Genomic DNA, 6,582 nt, shown 5'->3' on the forward strand with positions numbered 1-6,582 from the left:
GAGAAGTACTTCAGATGAAATAGTATAAGCTTTGTGTTGGAGTTTTGAGCACCCACATGTCTGCAAAGGAGGAGAATAAGTATGTCAAAGCAGAGAAGGTGATACCTAGGTTCAATATTGAAAGAAGGAAGAGATTTTTACAGGTGGAAGGAACAAAAGGCAAAGGGACAAAGTTGATTAGTCATAAGAGGAATACCATAGACAGTGGGCATATCACCGATACAAAATTTAGTGTCTTAATACAAGTATTTTTAAATAGATGAGTAGAGTGATGAATAACTGTGCAGGTTACACTGACATTTTGAATTAACTGTGATTTTAAGGATTCTTACTCTTCCTTGTATTAGTTCACATAGCTGACTAGTGAATTCAAGTTGCAGAATATCCCTGGCCATCTTACACAAGAGTGATGTAAATATATCACAAACAAACCCTGATATTTCTGCAGATTTTCTGCAGAAATTCAGAATTTTACTTAATCCAAAAATGCAGTTACCTGCTATGAACAAAACTGAATTTGAACATTCACCATATCACACTTTTTTTTTTTTTTAATCTGGGAAGATACATGTTGTCCCATACTTCCAGCTATTAAGCTACTAAATTATCAATTTTATATGGTTTCCACTTTCATGCCCAACATATTTGAACCATAGAGGTGAAATTTAAAGTGAAATGTTCATTTCTTTGGACTCAGCCTTGAGTGTATGTAATTTTGGAGAGTGAGGGAGGGAACTAGGCAGCATCGATTGACATTTTGCTATGTTGTCATCATGATACCGCTAATGATCCTATGCAGTGTGTTTGCAGGCAATCAGAAAATGTCTGTCTTTCCCCTATTCAATTCATTGGGGTTAAGCATGTACAAGGACTCTAATGATATTTTTTATACGTACGTACATCACACAGTTTATGTTCCTTTCCATCTTGTGTCTATGATGTGGGAGGATTTCTTTAGCCAAAATCATTTATTACTTTCTCAGTCCTATTTAAACAGGTGCATAAAATGTATACGAATTAAATGAAAACGTTGGAAGACTATTTTCACTAAGAGTTGAAAGCTTCCGCTACTATGACTATAATTGAATATGACTGCTCACCCTAGGAAAGAAGGAATTAAATGAGGCAAGTGGTCACAGGGACAAGGCATGCCAAAATATCTCACATTACTTGTATTTTCACTCTAGGAGTACAGGACAGCTGTCCTCTTAATGCTGGGAAACACTGGAATAAACCCTCTGAGCTCTATCGTTACTGTAGGGGTGACTGTTACCCCTACTCTTAAGAGAGCATTGTGGGTCCTGTCTAGGATATGGTCACTGAGCTGCAAATGTCCAGCCATCAAGAATAGAGTGCAGCGAGTTACACCAAGAGGTGGGGATTGAGGGAGAGGAAAATATATCAGCAAATGGCTGCCCCGCAATTCATCGATTGCGTGAGAAGGGACAGCTGGTTGGTCAGACATTCTGGTTTTATTTGGTTTCGTTTAACACTCTGAAGTCAGGCTATCCCACTACCCAAATGCTGTAAAAGCCCTCATGGCCCTAGCAGAGGAGTTTCTTTTTGGGGACAGGAGCAGTGAGGAAAAAACTGTGAGAAAGAAGTAGTCACAGTGTGGCCTTTTGGGGACAAACCATGTGAGGAAGGATCTCTCAGCTTCCACATTTGCCTCCAGGGTGGAGCTTCATGTGTGTATTGTTACCCAGAGTAGGTGTTTGGTGAGCATGCCCTAGTGAAGGGCAGCTGGCATTTCAGTTGTTCAGAGACCCAACTCTTAAGCAGAGACACCCCGGACTATGTTTTAGGTAGATGTGGCTACTCCAGCCAGTAACAAAGACAGAGGCGATGCCGGAGGAGTGAATTGCTTTGCGCTTGACCATATGTTTGGGGAGTAGGAGAAGTACTGGAACTTCCTCATTTGGAAGTAGAGATACCTTCCTACTTATTTTTTTCCCTGAAGGCATGAAACACATTTTCACGGAACATCTTATAGGGTTAGATAGAGAAAAACAACTCTAAAATAGATTGTTCAAATGCTTCTCTATGGAAACTTTCAATTCGTTCTGAAATTTAGACAATTATCTTCATATAGCATTCTGCTAGTGTCTTCCTTTTGTACTCAAAACCAGGAAGAAAGAATCTAATATAAGAAGTTTGTTTTTTATTTCTGGTTGAAATAGTCTTTAAATTTTTATTTACAACTCATTTCTTTAAAAGAGTAATTTTTGATGTTTTTCTGCTTTTGTCATGTTGTAATGAAGAGTATTATAGCATGAAACCAAACAATTTTGACAAGTAGGATTTCTGTACATTGAGTTAGCAAATAAAATGGCTTCTCGTTTTCTTTATCATTTTTTTTTCTAGAAAACATGTTCATGTCTTTTTTAGAGTAACTTCTTTTCTTCTTTATGCTTTTTCTCTGATTCTTTTTAGCAAATACCTATATTTATTTAACTTTTTACCTTTTTTTGCTAAAAGTCTTATTTGTGATCTGCATTATATTTGCTGTTGGGCTGAAGATGTGGCCTGTGTTTGTGAAGAACTTGCAGGAGGTTAAAAATATGCTTTCCTTTCTCAGCCACCAGAAGCAAAAAAATCAGTGGTATTTTTTTCCCTAACTTTAAGCATCAGAACTCAGCTACAAGAGAACAGGACTTATATCTAAGAAATATAATTTTTAATCCCAATTCTGCTACTTACTATAAGTCAGTTGGACAAGTCACTCAGTCTCTCTGAGCCTCAGTTTTCTCTCTTCAATGGAATGATGATTATAATTAATACTTTGGAATGGGAGTGCAGGTCAAATGGGATAATATTGGTGGGAATGCTTCATAAACTGTCAAGTGTTGTATATGTGTGCACCACTATTGCTGTATTATTTTGTAAAGGCTCATAAGACAATGTTAAACCCTGGAGGACATAAATGCGTCTGATGACTTTGGGGTACATTAAGTAAAAAGGTTTATTGTCTACTATTTTCCAGGTACAGTTTTGTAGACTGGAGATATAACAAGGAATAAAATATGCCCTCCGAGAGTCTAGGTGAGGCGATGTGGCCCCGCGTGCCTTTAAAGGACTGGAAATGGTTCTCTTGTCCCGTGGGGATCCTCCGGAGAGAGAGTTAGGCTTAGGCCTCTGAAGGCAAAGGCCCCAGTCTGTCCTCATCGTTTCTGAACTGTTATTCTCCCAGAGAACAAACTAACATTGCACACTTTCCTGTGGCCCCTTTTGGACCTGACCTGGTGCTTTGGGTTGCAGTGAATTTTGTTCTCTTGACTTTGGTACTAGCTCCTTTCCCCTGCCTTATCTGCTTTCGAATCTTTCTGATTTCATTCGTGTGCTCTTTTTCTCCTCATTGTCTGACTTTCATTAACAACTGTCGGTCATGTATTCTGATTTCACAACCATGCCTGACCCCAATAATCCCAATGACCTAGCTTTCTCCCCAATTTTAAAGTAATGGGAGGCTTATAAATTCATTATCACTTCTTCTTTAGGAATATTTATTCCAGCACTTCTATTTTTGACTTAAAACAGCAGATTATCTAAAGAACAATTGTTACTGTGGAGATGACATACACTGCACTTAGGAAGAGGTAGTGATCGAGACTCATGAATACGCAATCATAATTTGATTTTCCCATTTTGCTGTACAGAGTTGTATGATTATAATTTTAAAAGGCACAGATATTAATATTGAAGCAGGATTATTTATGGGAAAGTGATATTGTATCTTTTTATTCTGTTACATTATTCTGAAAACTCAGATGATTATTAGCTTATTCATGTTTCTCTATATTCACCTATGAAAAAACATATAGTAATAGGCTTAAGAAGTACTTCCCTTATCAGATTCTTTGGGGACATAGCTAACTGTCAATGAATAATAGCTTCTTCACCTTAACAAATTTATTCCTGACCTTTACTCCTACGTGAAGAATGTTGTGTGGAATTTGAGGAAGGCTATCCTGTCTTCCAAGATCAGAACCGAATGGTGCAAACACTGTCAAAGAGGGTCCATGTAGTTAAAGTGATGCATGTAACTGACACCCAAAGGTGATTAGAATTGTCACTCTCTTGGATCTTTTTTATTTTTCCAGCAGTAGTCATAGATGGTATAATAAAATCGAATATTTCCCAGCACTGCATTTACGCAAAGGATTGGGAATCGTGACCGTGCCTGAGTCTGCTCCAGTAGGGGTGGCATGTAAGCACACAGAGGCCAGTGCAGACTTGTTCGTGACAAGTTCCTTCAGAAGTCTTGGGTTCCATTCTAAGTTAGGTACTTGTTAGGTCTATCTTTATGCTCAAGATATTTTAGTGCTGAACTACACTGCAATGCCTCTTAAGTCCATGAGTCCATAAGTAGTAATTCTAAAACTGTCTTCTGAAATGATCTATTTTAACTTAAAATTGTATATTGGTTGAATTTTTAGTTGTTTCAGATATCTGTTATAATGTTTCCAACTCATTCTGAAATTTGCTTTTTCGTAGAGTGTAAATTGGGCAGTTCACTAAAAGGGTAAATGCTCTTAGGAAAAAAAAATGTACAATGACTTCTCTTTGATGAGAAGGCAGATTTAAAGGCCGGCATTTACTGATAGTTTTTTGTTTTTTAACTTTTCGTGAATAGACAGAAATGACTGGAACCTACCAGCAATTCCAGACAGATCTGACAATTTCCTGGGAGACTGCAGAATGACTTTGATGCTTTGGAAAACATAGCTAAGGGACATCCCAACTGGGGCATTGAACAGTCAGCTGGCCAGCTTGACAGCCCTTCCAGTGCTTTGAGACTGCACTAGAGTGATTTCTTTTTCTTTGAAGAATCTTTATGATATTTTCTTTAGAGCACTTGCTTTTAAAACTTAAAAATAGATGTGGCATTCTAAATTTAGGGCTCAAAACATGTCTTAGACTTGATTTTAGTTCAATAAATATAATTTAATATAAAATAGTATAACACTGGGAATCTTTTTAAGGTTTTTAAATCATTCATATACTGCTAATACATTCTTAGCAATGACTGATGCTAATACAACCCCACAACTTTTAAAAGCAAGTGATTTCTTTTTTAAGCAGTTGTCAATCTAAGAAAAGTATTTTTGGTGTAGATTATTTCAAAACATCTGTATTGCAATAGGAAAATAGTGATAGATCCGAGTCTCTTCCTCCATCCTATTGTGAAGCCAAAGCATGGGTAAGTTGAAGGCAGTCAGTTTTCAGTACACCATTCATTTTAATTGGCCAAGAAAGAAGTACACTCAAGTTTATAGATGTACTCCGTAACCCCAATTACCAATTGAAAAGACATAATAGAAAATTACCTAAATCAGTTGAAATTGCTAAGGCGTACCAGACGCAAAAGTTTAGTTGTGATGAAAGTCCCTTTAATTAAATTGCCAGTTAAGTCAAAAGTAAAATTAATTCTTATTTAATCATGAAGCAACATGTTTATATAACTTGCAATGAAAATAATTAAAAACTTAAAATCTTTATGACTGAGAATTTTAGAAAAACAGTATCGTTAGTTCAAACACACAACAGTAAAGCTTTGCAAAATAGTTTCCTCAAATATAATGAAATACAGCAAGAGTTATGGTGAGATCTTAGGCTACTTAAGCAATTTTTTTCTCAGATAACCAGCTAACCATCTGGAATGATGATATATATCATCTCTCCCACACACCCACATACGCACGTATCACTATATATCTATGTGTATCTGTCTCCATATATATGTCGGGCTGGCCAGGAGCTCCCCTGGGAAGGGATACCCTTTGGAGCTGAGACTAAACCTGTCCTGAGGCAGCAAGTCCTCCTGTGGAGGAGGATTCTGGCAGTTCATCTCCATGTTCATAAAGATCCCACTAAGCCAGCTTAATTGACGTGCTTCGGCAATACTGGTTAGAAGGACCAAATTAAAAGGGGAGAAGTTGCCACATTAACAGATGCCCAAAATCAGCTGCAGGAATATTTTAAAATTGGAAAGAATTCTCCCAAATTAAAGAATGAGTCTATTTAATAGGTTGTGAGAGCATTACACACTTTAATTGCTTCCAGAGGCACTAACTATAGTATAATAGTTGATGTTCTTAATGATAATTCTAAATCAACAAGCACAACAAAAACCTATTCAGTAGCTTCTGTTATTTTAATGAATTCATTAATATTTTAGAAAGATTTACATCTAAAATGGCAAAAAAAAAAAATTAAAAAAATGTTTTGGTGCTTCAAGAGTAACTTCAGTTATCCAGAACATTTTTGTTGGCTCTTCTAGCACCTATGATACTGTTTTCTGATCTGGCTGTGCTCCAGGTGAGGGGCAGCAAAAGCGGGTGCTTTTCCAGGTGCCCTTGTGCACACAGTCGGTGGGCTGCCTTGTGCAGCGTGCTCTCAGGAGGGCGAATGACAGAGTGGGGTGGGGTGGGGTGGGTTGGGGGAGAGTCCAGAACTGAGCTACTTGTGGAAGGGGCTGGACTGGGGTTGGGAGTCAATTTGATAATGAAAAAAAGAGTGAGCGTGGGAGGGACTGATGAGCAAGGGTTATCAGAGCACACATGTAAGGCAAACCTGAAGGAG

Source organism: Pteropus alecto, unplaced genomic scaffold, assembly GCF_000325575.1.
Source record: "Pteropus alecto unplaced genomic scaffold, ASM32557v1 scaffold87, whole genome shotgun sequence".
Lineage (NCBI taxonomy): Eukaryota > Metazoa > Chordata > Mammalia > Chiroptera > Pteropodidae > Pteropus > Pteropus alecto.